This window comes from Bos indicus x Bos taurus, unplaced genomic scaffold (assembly GCF_003369695.1).
Source record: "Bos indicus x Bos taurus breed Angus x Brahman F1 hybrid unplaced genomic scaffold, Bos_hybrid_MaternalHap_v2.0 tig00003462_arrow_arrow_obj, whole genome shotgun sequence".
Lineage (NCBI taxonomy): Eukaryota > Metazoa > Chordata > Mammalia > Artiodactyla > Bovidae > Bos > Bos indicus x Bos taurus.
Genome location: NW_020867672.1, coordinates 35431 through 53125, shown reverse-complemented (window position 1 = coordinate 53125; position 17695 = coordinate 35431). Strand labels below are relative to the sequence as shown.

The window sequence follows — 17695 nt, the reverse complement described above, 5'->3', positions numbered from 1 at the left end:
GTACAAAATATGAAATTTATACTCACTGGTACTTCTCTACTGTCCTCCACCCAACCTCCTGCCACAATATCATACAATCTCACTCATAAATATTTTTTCCACAAAAGAAACACTACGTGTTTTAGGGATACAGAATTTTTCTAAGTTGTAAAATACATCACCATATACTGTGGGGAAGGGGTGTAGCTATGAGCTGGAGTGGGACCTGAAGAGGAAACAAAATTAAGACAAAGCTGGAGGAGGAGAGCAGATGATAAATGGGCTTCCTAGGCAGACACCTCTCTTCCCAGGAGAGTGGGGACCAGCCCCCGAGCAGACTCCGCCTTGGGATCTCTCTCTGGCATTCCCCAACCAGAAGCCCTGCTGCTGGAGGATGGAGACAACAGGAGGAAGACCAGAGATTCACCCAGTGGAGCTGTGCCTCTCAGCCTGAAGGGACTCCTGTCTCCTCGGGCCCCTGTGGAGCCTGTGCCCGGAAAGCTACCCACTCCCTTGTCCTCCTCTCTGCTCAAATGCTCAGAGAGGGGGCAGCCCCGGCAGAGAAGAGCTGCTGGCCCTGGCCCTCAGGGGCTGGTGTGCGAAGTTGTCTTGACTGCTTCTCTTCTCTCCCTCAGGTCCCAATTAATGGATTCTGACATGGATTATGAAAGGCCAAACGTAGAGACCATCAAGTGCGTGGTGGTGGGGGACAACGCTGTGGGCAAGACCAGGCTTATCTGTGCCCGGGCCTGCAATGCCACCCTCACCCAGTACCAGCTGCTTGCCACCCACGTGCCCACGGTTTGGGCCATTGACCAGTATCGGGTATGCCAAGAGGTAAGTTTGTAAGTCTATGGCCTCTCTTACGTTTGTAAGTCTATGGGATCTCTCCAGAGGGGCCCTATGCTGAGTTCACGGAAGCCCTTTAAAGTTTGAGTAGAGGCAGCTGAAGAGCACAGATCCCTGGGAGAGGCCTGAGGGGAGCCCACCCCAGGGGAGGGGTCCCCAGCCCTTTGTGTTTGTCTGAGCAGAAGCCTGGGGCATCTTGTGTAACATAGCCCCCAGTAATGGGAAGCCCTGGAGCTGGGAAAGGGGTGGTGCTTTGGAGAGATGAGAGCTGCCAAAAGAAAAGAAACTGCTGGCTAATGATACCAGAAGACCCAAGGCTGGGAAACATCTGATTGGCAGGTACAGCTGGGAACAAGGATGGGCTCCTTGGGAGATCGCATCACTCCCGTGACTGTCTGCCCTCTGGAGTCTCTTCTGTCCTGGCCAGCTCTTGTTAGGGGACTCAGGTGTTCTAGGACACACAGAGGGAGACAGTAGTTGTCCCTCCAGCCCCCAGGCTGTGGGACCCAGGAGTGAGCTGACCCCACCCCGAGTCGGCATGCAGGGCCCCCAGGAACCACTGCCTTCGCTTCTTTCCCCTCTCCCTGTCCCACCCCGCCCCCTCCCACCCCCACCAGGTGCTAGAACATTCCCGAGATGTGGTGGACGATGTGAGCGTGTCTCTCCGCCTCTGGGATGCCTTCGGAGACCACCACAAAGACCGTCACTTTGCTTATGGGAGGTAGGGAAGACCCCCGCTGCCTCAGGGAGCCAAGTGGATGGGGTTTTTCCCCGAGGTATGAGGACACTCTGTGAAACTGAGTGGAAGGAGTTTCACTTTGTGAAACTGGGAGGAAGGAGTGGAGAAAACAGCCCTGGGAGACCCTTGATGGGAAGGCAGCCCGGGCTGGGCAAGGAGCCGGCTTTGCATTCGGAAGGCCTGGTTTCAGTTCTCCCCTGTTAACCAGTAATGCTGGGACTTTGAGCAATTAGGAAGGCTGTTCTGAGATGAGTTTTCTCAGATGAGATGGTAAAAGCGGTCATGTCTAAATCTCAAGAGAGCTGTGAGGTCAACCCAAGAGTCTTTGAAAGCTCTCAAGTGCTAACTTGGGGGTACAGAAATAGGTGCTATGATTAAATGTTTTGGGGAAGATCACGTGAGCCGATCCATATGACAGTTGTGGGACTGCAGTGTAGGGGTGCCGTTGGGTATGTGCTCTCCCTTGTTCCAGCAGCAGGGAACCTATCACTGGCTTTTTCTGCCTATAACCTCACTCTCTCCCACCCCAGATCTGATGTGGTGGTTCTGTGCTTCTCCATTGCCAACCCCAACTCCCTCCACCATTTCAAGACCATGTGGTTCCCAGAAATCAAGCCCTTTGTCCCCGAGCACCTGTCATCTTGCTGGGCTGCCAACTGGACCTGCGTTACGCTGACCTGGATGCTGTCAATAGGGCCAGGAGACCCTTGCCTAGGGAGGGTGCCTAGGGAGGGAAAGGTGGCAGATGAGGAAGGGGAAGAGGAAGTGGGGGGAAGTTGTGTGTCTCTCAACTCCCTGCTCAGCCCTGAGAGAATGCACAGAGCCTCACTTCTCTCTCTCCATTTGAAGCAGACTCACATAGGGAGCCAGTAAGAATGATCATTCTTTCATCCATCCATCCATTACACACTGAGTGGATAATACTGAGCTAAGCATCATGAGGAGAGAAGGAGAAGGAGAGGTAATCTTTGTATGAAAGGAGCTTATAATCTTGCTGGGAGATGAACTGGATAGGTGAATATGTTAAAAACCAGCATGCTAATTGCCAGAGAGGTAGTCAGCCCTCCCATTACTTTGAGCCGGGGAGATCACCCAGGCCTCCCATAGACAATGGAGGGCTTCCTGGAAGAAGAAGGGATCTGGCCAAACAGAGGAGAAAGGGAGTGGAAATGAGCAGGGCAGGAACGGGGCTTAGACCCAGATCCTCAGCAGGGATGCCCCCAGTCAGGTGAAAAACACACAGGATCGGGGGAATGCATCTCCCTGCCCCCAACTCCTCCGCCACCGACATGAATTTGGCTTCCCTTCTTGAACGTGCCAGGCCATCAAGCCCAATGAGATCCTTCCCCTGGAGAAGGGCCAAGAGGTGGCCAAAGAGATGGGTATCCCCTACTACGAGACGAGCGTGGTGGCGCAGTTCGGTATCAAGGATGTGTTCGACAACGCCATCCGGGCAGCGCTTATCTCCCGCTGGCACCTGCAGTTCTGGAAGTCCCACCTCCGCAATGTGCAGCAGCCCCTGCTGCAGGCGCCTTTCCTGCCCCCCAAGCCGCCGCCCCCGCTCATTGTGGTGCCCGACCCCCCCTCCAGCAGCGAGGAGTGCCCTGCCCACCTCCTGGAGGACCCACTGTGTGCAGACGTCATCCTTGTGCTTCGGGAGCGGGTGCGCATCTCCGCGCACAATATCTACCTCTCCACATCCTCCTCCAAGTTCTACGACCGGTTCCTCATGGACCTGAGTGAGGGGGAGCTGGGGGGACCCTCCGGGTCAGGGGGTCCCCGCTCAGAGGACCACCGGGGTCACCCTGATCAACACCACCACCATCACCACCACCACCATGGCCGGGACTTCCTGCTCCGGGCAGCCAGCTTTGACGTGTGTGAGAGTGTGGAGGAGGGTGGGGGCTCTGGGCACGCTGAGCTCCAGGCATCCACCAGCGACGGGATCTTACGGGGCAATGGGACAGGGTACCTGCCTGGGCGGGGTCGAGTGCTGTCTTCCTAGAGCCGAGCTTTTGTGAGCATCCAGGAAGAGATGACAGAAGACCCACTGACTTATAAATCCCGGCTGATGGTGGTGGTGAAAATGGACAACTCCATCCAGCCAGGGCCGTTCCGGGCTGTTCTCAAGTACCTGTACACAGGGGAGCTGGACGAGAACGAGCGAGACCTCATGCACATCACCCACATCGCTGAGCTGCTTGAGGTCTTTGATCTGCGCATGATGGTGGCCAACATCCTCAACAACGAGGCCTTCATGAACTAGGAGATCACCAAGGCCTTCCATGTCCACCGGACAAACCGGGTTAAGGAGTGCTTGGCCAAAGGCACCTTCTCACGTATGAAACAGGCTTTAGGAGCTGGGGTCCCAAAGGCAGGGGACTTCCCTCCAGGAGCCTTCTGCAGAATCTGGGTTGGTCCGAGTAGCATTCTGAGTCATCTCAGCCACTGATGTCCTGGAGATACCGTGGCTCTGCTCCTGAAACCTAGAGCCCCCAGCTTGAGATTGGGTCATGTGGTGCTCACAGACTGTGGCTTCAGGAGGAAGCAGTCATCTGGGAGCAGTGTCGACCTGTGGGGTTGGTTGTCCCATATTCTTTCACCCCATCCTCACGTGATGCATCTTCTCTCACCCAACAGATGTGACCTTCATCCTGGATGATGGCACCATCAGTGCCCACAAGCCCCTGTTGATTTCTAGCTGTGACTGGATGGCTGCCATATTTGGGGGGGTCACTTGTGGAGAGTTCCACCAGGGAGGTAAGGCTAGGATGGAAACAGCTGGGAGGGAGAGAGGCTTACTCCCTTTCCATCTGAGGCATCTGTCACTTCATGGTACTTCCTTCAGCCTTGACTCTGTACAAACCACCAAGTGATGGGCCCAAGAGAAGTTTATGAGATGGCTCCTATAGCCAAGGACTTTGCAGTATACCAAGATGGGCAATTATGGTCACATCCTAGCTCTATAGTTGAGAAAAAACTTTTTTCTTAAAGCAGTAAGAACAGATTTTTATTCAGACACTATTGCAATGGGGGAAAAGAGACCTCAGTATAGAACTGGTTTTTATTCTTAATTGAGCATGATCAAGTGGGGTTTATAGTCAAGGTGTAGGGTGGGAGTCAGTGGGTAGAAAATTAGTTAGAGGAAACATCAGGAGTCAGTGGGAGTTCTAGCCAAATCAAGACTGGGGTTCAAGTCTGACCTCCTTTCTACCCTTCTCTGAACTGTGACACTGACTGTCCATCCCTCAGCCTTGGAGTTAACAGTGTCCTCCTTTGTGAATCTACTTAAAGTTCCAAGGGTCCACACCAAGTGTCTCCAGCTGATCTGAGGTTTCCCTTGAGTATGCGGATGAGGTCTTTTATTTCTGCTGAGTACCCTTCTCAGCTCTGGTCCCTTAGTCAGTGCTCAGCAAGCACTGAAAAGCTGAACAAAGAATGTTAGAGCATAGCATCCTATAACCCAGAGAAGGCATTTCCTAAGGTTTCTGAGTCAGGAAGATCCTTTGGAGGAGGGAAGGGCACCCCTTTCCAGTATTCTTACCTGGAGAATCCCAAGGACAGAGGAGCCTGGCGGGCTACAGTCCATAGGGTCACACAGAGTCGGACATGACTTAAGCGACTTAGCACACACTGGAAAGGGAGTCCTTCTGGGAAGTGAAGCAGAGAGTTCGAGATTTGAGTTGTCTCTGCTCCCTGAAGCATGAGTGGGTTGAGATGTGCAACGTGTGAGATGGGAACTCTCCAGAGTCACAGAAGCAGCTGTAAAGTTCCAGCCAATTCCCAGTGCAGCCTGGAGAGGCTGGCGGCTGATGAGAAAGCAGTTTTTGTGTTGGTCCCACTCTGGAGAGATCCCAGAGGCCCAGAGCTGTAGCTTTGAGCAGCCCAGAGAGACCAGCTGGTGTTCGCTCCGTTCATCCACATCCCACTTGCACTGCTCCCCGAAGGATAGAGTGGGGCCAGGTGCAGGTGACCAGAAGGACTCCTTCATGCTTCCTCCAAACCAGAAAGATGCTAACGCGAGTCCAGGTCCTTTTAAAAGCTGTTGGAGCCCTGCTCACAGGTGCTCAGCAGATGGGTTCATTGCAGGCTGTTGGTGTGGGAGATTAGCCTTTGGGGAAGGAGGGATTCTGAGCAGGTCCAGGGAACTCAGAGGGGTGGTGGCCTGTCTATGGGAGACCAACTGTCCAGGCCAGAGCCTTCTGAGTTCTTCTGAACTGCTGCTCTTTCCCTAAAGCTGGACCTTGCTGCAGCCTGCTCCATTCCTTCCCACCCGCAGGTGGTATTTCCTTTCACAAGCAAGAGCTGCATGAGGGCCGTGCTGGAGTACCTGTACACTGGCATGTTCACCTCCAGCCCTGACCTGGATGACATGAAACTCATCATCCTGGCCAACCGCCTCTGCCTGCCACACTTGGTTGCCCTCACAGGTAGCTAAGCCCAGGGGAGGGGCCTCCAGGGAGGAGGAGGAGTCAGGGGACCCCCTGGGAGTCGTGATTTCTTCTCTCACCTGTCTCCTCCTAGGGGACAGGCCGCCAGCACCAAGGGGATACGTTTACATAGCGTGAGATACGTCGGTGCATATTGGGGTTGTGGTGAGGACGTGGATGTAAGGAAATGTGTGAGAGGGATGCTTGGTGGGGTCACCTTATAGGTCTCTCTAGAGGTTATTGCTGTGCAGCAAGTGGGCACCAGTAGATGCCAGGGCTCGAGGTTCTCAGCTTGGCCACACTTAGGCAAGCTTAAGAAGTCAAAAAGAGGAGGAGGAGAGGGTGGGTGGGTTGGTGTGTGCGTGGGGCTTGGAAAAAAAAAAAAAAAGAAGTCAAAAAGAACAGAACACCGTTCCTCTTTCCTACCCTTGCATCTCCTCCTTCTTCCTTTCGTTTTTCTTCCCCTTTCTCATTTCCTTCTTCTCTTCCACCTTCCCTTTCTCTTTCTTCTTCTAGAAACACAGTAAACATTGACCTAATTGTTGGTCACTCCTAATTCTTTGATTCCTGGAAGATCCTGCGAGCTAGAGCTCAGGTTTCAGGATGGACCAACCCCAGAGGCTTGGGTGGAGCAGGGACTGGGGCAGGAGGGAGACCAAGGAGCAGCGCTTGGGGTGCCAGGGCAGGAGGAGAGATGGTGCAGTGCAGATGAGAAGTCCTTTGGAGCCCGTGGTGCCTGACGACAGGTGGCGCTCCTGAGCTGGAGTCAGCATGTGCGTTCCATTGATGTTGGTGTTGGTACCTGTACTGGCATTGATGTCCAGGTTAATGTCCTTGGGTGGGTCGGCGGCAGAGAGCAAAGCCTCAGATACTGAGCTGAGGTTCAGGGAAGGACCTGGTGTTAGAGCTGCTGTGGCCCTCGGCAGATGATCAAGATTGGGACTTGGCTATGAGGGAAGCAGCAATCCTATGATGAGAAATGAGTTGAAAGGTGGTGCTTGGTCCCTGGAAGAGGTGGAAATGATTGACCAGAATCAAATATTAAGAGCTGAGCCTGCAGAGGCAGGCCAGGGGACACTGAGGGCTTTAGGGCAGGGAGTAAGAGGCTTCTAAAGATTTCAACTGCAGAATTCCCTGGTGGTCTGATGGTTAAGTCTGCACTTCCACTGCAGGGGGTACCTGTTCGAACCCTGGTCAGGGAACTAAGATCCTGCATGCTGAGTGGTGTGACCAATAAATAAATAAAAAATAAATAAGATCACAGCTGTAACAATTTGAAAAAGTGGTGCAGCGTTCCCAGAACACAGAAAACAGTCCAAACTCTTAGACTAAATAACTTTTTAAAGACTTGCTACAAAGAAATGGCCCAAATGAAAAAAAAATGTATTCAGGTGTTTCTTTAACTTTGTTTCATCATAGCAAGCAATCAGAAACAAGTCAAACAGGCACACTGGTTAAGCATACAAAGTGGATGGATTTTGCAAGGTAGCCATTAAAAATGTTACCTCTCACTGCTGCATGGAAAGGCTTATAGAAAATAACCTTGAATGGCCTTTCCTGGGAAATGCTTCATAATCGCTAAAAAACACATTTAAAAAATATGTTTCTATGTACCTTGCCAAGGAACAGTGGAAAATGCCAAGTGTTGTATAATAAGTGACATGTTTTGTGATATAAGCTTACTATGAAGTTATTAATTTAAGCTTAATTTTTAAAATGTTAAATATTGCACAAAAACATGAAATATGTGTTCATCTTGATAAATTATTACAAACCAAGTGGCCTTTGCTCGCCACACCAGAGCCCCCAGTCTGTCCCTCTCACCATAGGCCCTCCCCACCCCGAAGTAACCGTTCTGCCTATTGCTCTAAGATTTTATGATTGCTCTTCCTTACTCTTCTTCATAGTTATATCATCCCAGTGTACATCCTGAAACACTATAGCATGATTTTATTTTTTATATATCTTTTAAGGTTTTTTTAATCTGTAAGTACCTTGTCTGTGAAAAACAAAAACAGAACTTTCCCTTGGGATATGTTGGAAAAACCCTCTGATCCAGGGAACCTAGATTTTTTTACTGATTGCCTTTCTGTATCCACCATGTTTCCTTCCTATCAACTGGCCTTCAGGTCTAGAGGCTAGATTAGATCCAGTCTTCTTTTGGTGAGACTACATTTTGTAGGTTGTTTCTGCTTTTCATCAAGAAGCATAGATCATCTGCTTTTCTCACTTTTTGTGGTGTTAGCAGCCTTTGAGTTTTATTGCCTGGATCCATTCATTTATTAAGTGTTGTGAAATGGTAATATCCAGTTTGGTCTTTTTTTTTTTTTTTTTAATCTGTTGGAATACTTTCAAAAGGAGGGAAACTTTCCCTCACCTATGGTTTGTTTTCCCAGTAGATAGTTCATGTAGGAAAGGCGGGTGAATATGTGGTATTTTATTTTATTTATTTATTTATTTTTTAAAACACAAAGAATCATTAAATTGATTAATACATAAATAATCTTTTTAGTTGTCACATTGTAAATGGTATCGATATTGTTATTTTGAATCTGTTTCAAGTTTGTTTTTATAAAGGCTCAGTTATATTGCTATTGAGAAGCTATATTTCAATATGGAAGAAAGGGGATACATAACTCACATTGATGTAGCTAAGTAAAATCCAGTGGTCTTGAATTTTAATTGATAGTAATAGTATGAATTTATGATACCATGATACTATTTCCTAACTCTCTCTTTTAAAATGTCTAGAGAGCTTGACCAAGTATCACTAAAGGTACTATTGTTACAGAAATTGTGGTCTTTACTATTATTTCCTAGTAAGAGAAAACAGAGCTCTGGAGAAATATCTGATTTCCAGACCTGACACAAGAGTTTTATTTATTTATTTTTTTTATTTTTTTTATTTTTTTACGCATCAGAAAAAATTTTATTTCACATGTTTTCCTTAAACGTTGCTAAAGAAATATTATAGAACTCAAATAGTATTACAACCACAATCCCCAATCTTCCTACTCCAATAATTATTTTTAGGCTTAATTTTATTTTATTTTATTTTATTTTTTTTGAAAATTTATGCCTTTATTTCAGTTGTTGTGTTGGCAATATCAATCTTAAAATAATGATGAAAAGTTAACTCTTTCCAAATCTGGGTATTTTGGGTTATGGTGAAATAGCAGTAGCTTTAAAACAGTATAGTAGCTAGATCCTACCTATCTTTTCCTGGAATGCCCACTTCAACACCATTCTGAACTTTTGAAGACATTATAATGATGGTAATGTCAGGCCAGGATAAAGAAAAACAGAAATGATCAGAAGACTGAGGGGAAAAAGACATGAGATGGAAAAAAAAAATAGTTTGTACTGTCGACACCATCCAGTCTAGCAATTTTTACAGATGCTTTCTGTTTGCTCGAGACAGTTTATTGCTTATGTTATTTCTTCTGTTCCTTTTTCTTTTTTTTAATTTTTCAGCACTTTATTTATTTATTTATTTATTTTATTTGAGAAATTTAACGCCTTTTATTGCCATACCTCATTTTACTGTGCTTTGCTTTAGTGAACTTTATAGATACATGTTTTGTTTTTTTTTTCTTTGTTAATTTTCTGTTTAGTTGATCTATCCATAAGTGTGAGTGGGGTATTAAAGTCTCCCACTATTATTGTGTTATTGTTAATTTCTCCTTTCATACTTGTTAGAATTTGTCTTACATACTGCGGTGCTCCCATGTTGGGTGGATATATATTATATAATTGTTACATCTTCTTCTTGGATTGATCCTTTGATCATTATGTAGTGACCTTCTTTGTCTCTTTTCACAGCCTTTGTTTTAAAGTCTAATTTATCTGATACGAGTATTGTGACTCCTGCTTTCTTATGGTCCCAATTTGCATGGAAAATCTTTTTCCAGCCCTTCACTTTCAGTCTGTATGTGTCCCCTGTTTTGAGGTGGGTCTCTTGTAGACAACATATGTAGGGGTCTTGTTTTTGTATCCATTCAGCCAGTCTTTGTCTTTTGGTTGGGGCATTCAACCATTTACGTTTAAGGTAATTACTAATAAGTATGATCCCGTTGCCATTTACTTTATTGTTTTGGGTTTGAGTTTATACACCATTTTTGTGTTTCCTGTCTAGAGAATATCCTTTAGTATTTGTTGGAGAGCTGGTTTGGTGGTGCAGAATTCTCTCAGCTTTTGCTTGTCTGAAAAACTTTTGATTTCTCCTTCATGCTTGAATGAGATCCTTGCTGGGTACAATAATCTGGGCTGTAGGTTATTTTCTTTCATCATTTTAAGTATGTCTTGCCATTCCCTCCTGGCTTGAAGAGTTTCTATTGAAAGATCAGCTGTTATCCTTATGGGAATTCCCTTGTGTGTTATTTGTTGTTTTTCCCTTGCTGCTTTTAATATTTGTTCTTTGTGTTTGATCTTTGTTAATTTGATTAATATGTGTCTTGGGGTGTTTCTCCTTGGGTTTATCCTGTTTGGGACTCTCTGGGTTTCTTGGACTTGGGTGATTATTTCCTTCCCCATTTTAGGGAAGTTTTCAACTATTATCTCCTCAAGTATTTTCTCATGGTCTTTCTTTTTGTCTTCTTCTTCTGGAACCCCTATGATTCGAATGTTGTAGCGTTTAATATTGTCCTGGAGGTCTCTGAGATTGTCCTCATTTCTTTTAATTCATTTTTCTTTTATCCTCTCTGATTCATTTATTTCTACCATTCTATCTTCTAATTCACTAATCCTATCTTCTGCCTCTGTTATTCTACTATTTGTTGCCTCCAGAGTGTTTTTAATTTCATTTATTGCATTATTCATTATATATTGACTCTTTTTTATTTCTTCTAGGTCCTTGTTAAACCTTTCTTGCATCTTCTCAATCCTTGTCTCCAGGCTATTTATCTGTGATTCCATTTTAATTTCAAGATTTTGGATCAATTTCACTATCATTATTTGGAATTCTTTATCAGGTAGATTCCCTATCTCTTCCTCTTTTGTTTGGTTTGGTGGGCATTTATCCTGTTCCTTTATCTGCTGGGTATTCCTCTGTCTCTTCATCTTGTTTAAATTGCTGAGTTTGGGAGTCCTTTGTGTATTCTGGCAGTTTGTGGAGTTCTCTTTATTGTGGCGTTTCCTCGCTGTGTGTGGGTATGTAGAGGTGGCTTGTCAAGGTTTCCTGGTTAGGGAAGCTTGTGTCGGTGTTCTGGTGGGTGGAGCTGTATTTCTTCTCTTTGTTCAGTCGCGCTATGGGGAGGGAGGGAGGGATGCTGCAAACAAATGACACTGGCGTGCGCTCGCAGTGCCTCAGCCACACTGGGTCTGCCCCCGCTCACGGCGCGTATAGCCTCCCTGCCCACACTGCTCAGGCTCTAGGTTGTTCCGCCGGGAACAATCTGAGGCTGGGCCTGGGTTGCATGCACCTCCCAGGTCCAAGCCGCTCAGGTTCAGGCACTCAGGTAGTCCTCAGAGGCGCAGACTCAGTTGGGGCTGCGTTTTGTGCTCTTCCCAGGTCCGAGCAGCTCAGGTGATGAGGTGTTTGGCAAACGCCAATGCTGCGACTTACCGCCTCCCCGCCACTTGGTTATCTGGGTGTAAAACCGGCGCACCTTCTCAGGCAGATGTTGACCGTCCAGACCCCCAATAAGTTTTAGTTAGCAAAGAAGCCAGTTTTATAGATAATGTCTCTCTGGGGCTGCGATTGCCCCCTTCCGGCTCTGGCTGCCTGTCACCGGAGGGGGAAGGTTTGCAGCCGGCTACCTCTGTTTAGTCCTTTGTTCCGTGCACAGGCTGGCGGTGTCTTAGGTTAGGGCTGGCTTTTCGCATGGTAGATATCCCACAGTCTGGTTTGCTAGCCCAAATTATTTCGCTCAGATAGTGCTCAGGGTATTCAGGCCAGATTCTTACTCTCAGTAATGCAGCCCGCGCCGTGCCTCCCTGCCCAGCCCCCGCTTGCTAATGGCGGATGCAGGCGTCTGCGCTGCTTCTCCGCTGGAGGAGTTACCGTAGGGCTCGCAATCTGTGAGTTTTAATTGTTTATTTATTTTTTCTCCCTGTTATGTTGTCCTCTGTGCTTCCAAAGCTCAGCACGGATTCGGCAGTGAGAAGGTTTCCTGGTGTTTGGAAACCTCTCTCTTTTTAAAACTCCCTTCCCTGGACGGAACTCCGTCCCTCCCTCTTTTGTCTCTTTTATTGTCTTTAATATTTTTTCCTACCTCCTTTCGAGGAGTTGGGTTGCTTTTCTGGGTGCCTGATGTCCTCTGCCGGCATTCAGAAGTTGTTTTGTGGAATTTACTCGACGTTTAAATGCTCTTTTGATGAATTTGTGGGGGAGAAAGTGTTTTCCCCGTCCTACTCCTCCGCCATCTTGGCGCCTTCCTGTGGTATTTTAATTTACCAGTTGTTTTTCTTTTCTCTTATATTTATGTACTTATTTGGCTGCAGTGGAGTCTTAGTGGTGGCATGAAGGATCTTTAGTTGCGGCATGTGGGATCTAGCTCCCTTACCAGGGGTTGAACCTGGTCCCCTGCATTGGAAGTGTAGAGTTTTGGCCACTGGACCATCAGGGAAGTCCCTGTTTACCAGTTTTCAAGACACACATTTGTTTGCTATCATCCTTTGAGAGTGACCAGTTGATTTTTTGTTATTAATATTACATGTGATTATGAATTTTTGGACTTGAACATATTCTATTGTTTTTTAGTTCAGGTCAGTTGCTCAGTCGTGTTTGACTCCTTGCGACCCCATGGACTGCAGCATGCCAGGCATCCCTGTCCATCACCAACTTCTGAAGCCTACTCAAACTCATGTCCATCACGTCAGTGATGCCATCCACCCATCTCGTCCTCTGTCATCCCCTTCTCCTTCTGCCTTCAATCTTTCCCAGCATCAGGGTCTTTTCAAATGAGTTGGTTCTTCACATCAAGCAGCCAAAGTATTGGAGTCTCAGGTTCAGCATCCGTCCTTCCAATGAATATTCAGGACTTATTTCCTTTAAGATTGACTGGTTGGATCTCCTTGCAGTCCAAGGGACTCTCAAGAGTCTTCTCCAACACCACAGATCAAAAACATCAATTCTTTATCACTGAGCCTTCTTTATAGTCCAACTCTCACATCCATACATGACTACTGGAAAAACCATAGCTTTGACTAGATGGACCTTTGTTGGTAAAATAATGTCTCTGCTTTTTAATATGCTGTCTAGGTTGGTCATAGCTTTTCTTTCAAGGAGCAAGCATCTTTTAATTTCACAGCATCAGTCACCATCTGCAGTGATTTTGGAGCCCCCCAAAATAAAGCCTCTCAGTATTTCCATTGTTTCCCCATCTATTTCCGTGAAGTGATGGGACCGGATGCCATGATCTTAGTTTTCTGAATGTTGAGTTTTAAGCCAACTTTTTCACTCTCCTCTTTCACTTTCATCAAGAGGTTCTTTAGATCTTCTTTGCTTTCTGCCTTAAGGGTGGTGCCCTCTGCATATCTGAGATTATTGATGTTTCTCCCGGCAATCTTGATTCCAGCTATCGGTTTTAAATAATTGCAATTAGCTTTATGGAAACTCAGATACTCTGCTGTTCCTTTAACCTGTAGAAGTCTCCTCAAGTTGGCTGCAGAGTCTCTAGAGGAGCTTTCGATGCTCTGGAATGACAAGATGTGCCAGGCTCATCGTGTACATTTCCTGCCCCAAACCTGGAATCAGCCATACCTCTAAGAAGTCTTGGCTTCCTGTAGTTAGAAATGGGATTTCAAGGCTACAATATTTGCATTAGCAATGCTTTTGCTATTGGGATGGCTGTTGTTTCTAGGTCTTTTTCCATGGACTCAGCTGAGACATATTACTTTTAAAATAAAATACTTTATCAGTTTATACTGATACAGTTAAAATTCAGAACTCAAAGTGTTTACTTCTTCCCTAGAAAGGTCTTAACATGAAATGCAAGGTTAGTACACAATTTGTTACAAAATTTAAATTAAAATGAACAACTTGATTTAATCCTTAGTTCTAATCTATAGTTCTCAGCAAATTTGAGATTTAATACCCTCTCCCATCAGTATCAATGGCTGATTCTCAGGGGTGGGGACTTTCACCCCACCTGTATAACTCCTTGCTGCAGCATATGTAGCTTAAAAAACTTCACAGGTTACTCTAGTCTCCGCCTTCACTTCCCACCTCATCTCCAGTGGTAAAGTCTTGCTCCAATCCTGGTTTCCTCACTGGTAGGAGCCGACTTAAATCTTCTGTGGCCTTTCCTGGCCTGTTGGGACTTGCCCCGGACCTCCCTTTGCCCTGCTGTGGGCCCCTGCTGGGGTCGGGGAGGGGATAAACAAGTGCCTGTCTACTCCTGTGGTTCTTCAGCCCGTTCCTGGCTGTGTGTGTGTCACAGAGCAGTACATAGTGACTGGGCTGATGGAAGCAACTCAAATGATGCTGGACATTGACGGGGACGTCCTTGTATTCCTGGAACTGGCTCAGGTAGGATGACAGGGAAGGAATCTCTGCAACATTCTCAGCTCTGGGCTCTGCCTGTTGGCAGCAAATGGGGAGGGTTTGGGAGGTGGTGGGTAGGAAGGAAACCCATTGACAGACTTGGTTCCCCCAGTGGGCAGACCCATCTTATCCTGCAGGCCAGAGGATTCACCCCAACATGCCAAGAGAAGAGGCTGGCTGTGGCAGGAAGGGACAGAGACTTCAGGCAACCGTTGGGCCGGGGAGGGAAACCAGAGCCCTGTATAGACGTGGTTGCTGCTGGCTGGGGTCATTTAAGGCACACTGGGGACTCTCCATCTAAGATGAACTTCCTCCTCCATTTTCCCAAGTGACAGTGTTAGTTGCTCAGTCATGTCTGGCTCTCTGTGACCCCGTGCACTTTAGCCTGCCAGGCTCCTCTGTCTCTGGGATTCTCCAGGCAAGAATACTGAAGTGGGTTGCCATTTCCTCCTCAAGGGGATCCTGCTGACCCAGGGACTGAACCCAGGTGTCCTGCATTGCGGGCAGATTCTTTACTGTCTGAGCCACCCAGAACAGGCAAGCAAAATCTCCCCTACGAGCCCTCAGGGTGTCAAACATTCTAAAGATTAGTTTATGAAGTTAAAACATGGCAGATATGCCTGGGAGGTCAGCTCTCTAAGCCCGGTTGTCAGCACCTTAGTGCAGGCTGCTCTGGTGCAGCATGGAGGACGAGGGGTCAGATCTGAGGAGGGCAGACCCAGTAGGAGGCCACCTCATAGGACTGTGGGTTTCTGGGGCTGCTGGGGGCAGGTCACGGGTGAGGTGGTGGTGATGGGGCCAAGGAGCAAACCCATGTCATTCCGTCATGGTTTTGTGTGGCCTTGCCACTCGAGGTGGGTTCTTTGTGACTCAGGGCCTTTGCCCACCTGCGCCAAAGCTCTGGCTCTGAAGGCAAAAGTAGACATCTGTGTGCAGACCTTGGCCCAGGGGTCCCAGCACAGACATGCTCCTGTCTGTTCCCAGTTCCACTGTGCGTACCAGTTGGCTGACTGGTGTCTTCACCACATCTGCACCAACTACAACAATGTGTGTCGCAAGTTCCCCCGAGAAATGAAGGCCATGTCCCCAGGTGAGCATCCCCAGCGGCATTTGTCACCTCCCTCTCCTTGGGTCCAAGCCTCTGACCTGACCCCAGGGCGCCCAGAGGCTGCCAAAGACCCCTGTGGGTGGGGAGTAGCCTGCAAACATGCACCCAGCCCAGCGGAGGGGGTCCTGGAAAAAGCGCTGGTGTGGAGGGCGGCCCCCCTGCCCTGGCCCACCAGAGACCTTGGGCAATTCACTCTGCCTCTCTGAGCTTCTGCTTTTCACAGGTACAGTCAGACTAGAGGTGGTGTTTTTTAGATGTTTGTGGACCAAACTCCACAATAAGAAATACATTTTTGTTTGTTAATTTTTACAATGTTGGTTGGTTTCTGCCAAACAACAATGCAAATCAGCCATGATTATACATATATCCCCTGCCTCTTGAGCCTCCCTCCCATCCCCATATCCCACCCCTCTAGCCTATCAAGAATTACGTTTTATCTTGTGACCTAGTACACATATTGAAAATTTTATCAGTTGTTTTTAATACTGTTCACGACTCATGACATTAATTTCATAACCTAGGAATGGGCACAAGTCACAGCTTGGACAACACAGATCTGGGCATCCTCTGGGATCCCTGCAGCTTGGTCTCTGCTTAATTGATGTCTCAGGTCCTGGGGCCTGACAGGAATCCAGGGGTCCAGGATTCATGGGATGCAGGGAGAGGTGTGGCTGGCCTCCCCCAGTTGGTCTTCACTGGGCACAGTCTGCTTTGCTGTGACCCTCCTCCCTAGTACTCTACCAGTTCTCCCACTCCTGCTCTCTCCTCGTCACCCTTCTAGCATTTTCTTTCTAAAGCGCAGCTCCAACTGCCTCACTTCCCTGGTCCCAAACTGCCGTGGAGCCCCCACACCTTCTAGAAGAAGTCCAAACCCCTCAGCCTAGCCTTCCCTCCCATCTGAGCTCCTGCATACCCCAACCCCCCGCACCTCCCGTCTCAGAACCTCAGCTCTGCCAGCTGCACCTGCTGTCAGCCAGCCAGGCCGAGCATCTTCTTGACCACAGCTCTTCTCACCATTTCTCCCTCATCCCTTGTCGCAGCCTGCTTTATTCTCCAAGCCTTGATAGGATCTTCCCTCTGCCTTTGAAGAAAGACGCAAGTGGAAATGCCTTTCCCCAGCGTGGACCGTCGGCTCCACTCCCTGGGCAGCTGACTCTCTTTGGGGGCTCAGTGAAGGCAGGGCTTCCACTTCTGGTCCCCAGGGGTTGGCATGTGGGCCTAGGAGGACCAGAGGCATGTTCCATGGCAGCGGGGCAGGGGTGGGAGTCCCTCTGCCCCTCCTCCTGCGTCTTCCTCACCCAGCCCTACTGCCGTTCTGCCCCAGAAAACCAGCAGTATCTCGAGAAACACCGGTGGCCACCCGTCTGGTACCTGAAGGAGGAAGACCACTACCAGCGGGCCCGGAAGGAGCGCGAGAAGGAGGACTATCTGCACCTGAAGCAGCAGCCCAAGCGGCGCTGGTTGTTCTGGAATAGTCCGTCCTCGGCGTCCTCTTCGGCCGCCTCCTCGGCGTCCCCATCCTCCTCCTCGGCTGTGGTCTGAGATGCTGCCACCCTCTTCTGACCCTGCTGCTGTTGTCCCCACTTGTCTTTGCCCCTCTGCTCCTCCGTATCGCCCCCTCCACCTCCCAGGGACAGAGGACTCGCATAACCAGGACCCTTTGGGTGGAGCTGCTCTCACCAGCCAACATAGCTCAGCACAGAGAGGAGGGAGCCTGGCCTCGTGGACCAGAGCAGTGGCCCTGTGCAGAGGTCCTGATTCCATGGCTGGCTGGGAGACAACTCTTGGAGGCGGGCATCGGGGAGAGAGCTGAGGACTGTGGCATCTTGTCTGTGGGTCGGAGAACCCTAGCATCAAAGGGGAAACTCTCCTGCTGGGAAGCTGTGTGTCCTGGTCTGCACAGGCAGCCCCCTCCCAGGGAGCAGCAGTGGGCAGGCAGGGTCCTACCTCTGTTGGCCCCACGTCTCCATTTATGGAACTGAAGGGTTATAGTGGCTTTGTGGGCCTTTCCACGTGGAGCCTACTCAAATCCTCACTGGAAAAGTCAGGGTAGAACTTAAGCCTTCAGAGCCCAACTCCAGGCTTTCACCTCTGTGGTGCAGCTG

At 48.4% G+C, this 17695-nt stretch overlaps 1 pseudogene; it reads left to right on the top strand.

Moving 5' to 3' along the window:
• The first annotated feature begins 595 nt into the window (after window positions 1-595).
• LOC113889024 lies at window positions 596-17475 on the top strand (annotated as a pseudogene).
• The last annotated feature ends 220 nt before the right edge of the window (window positions 17476-17695 follow it).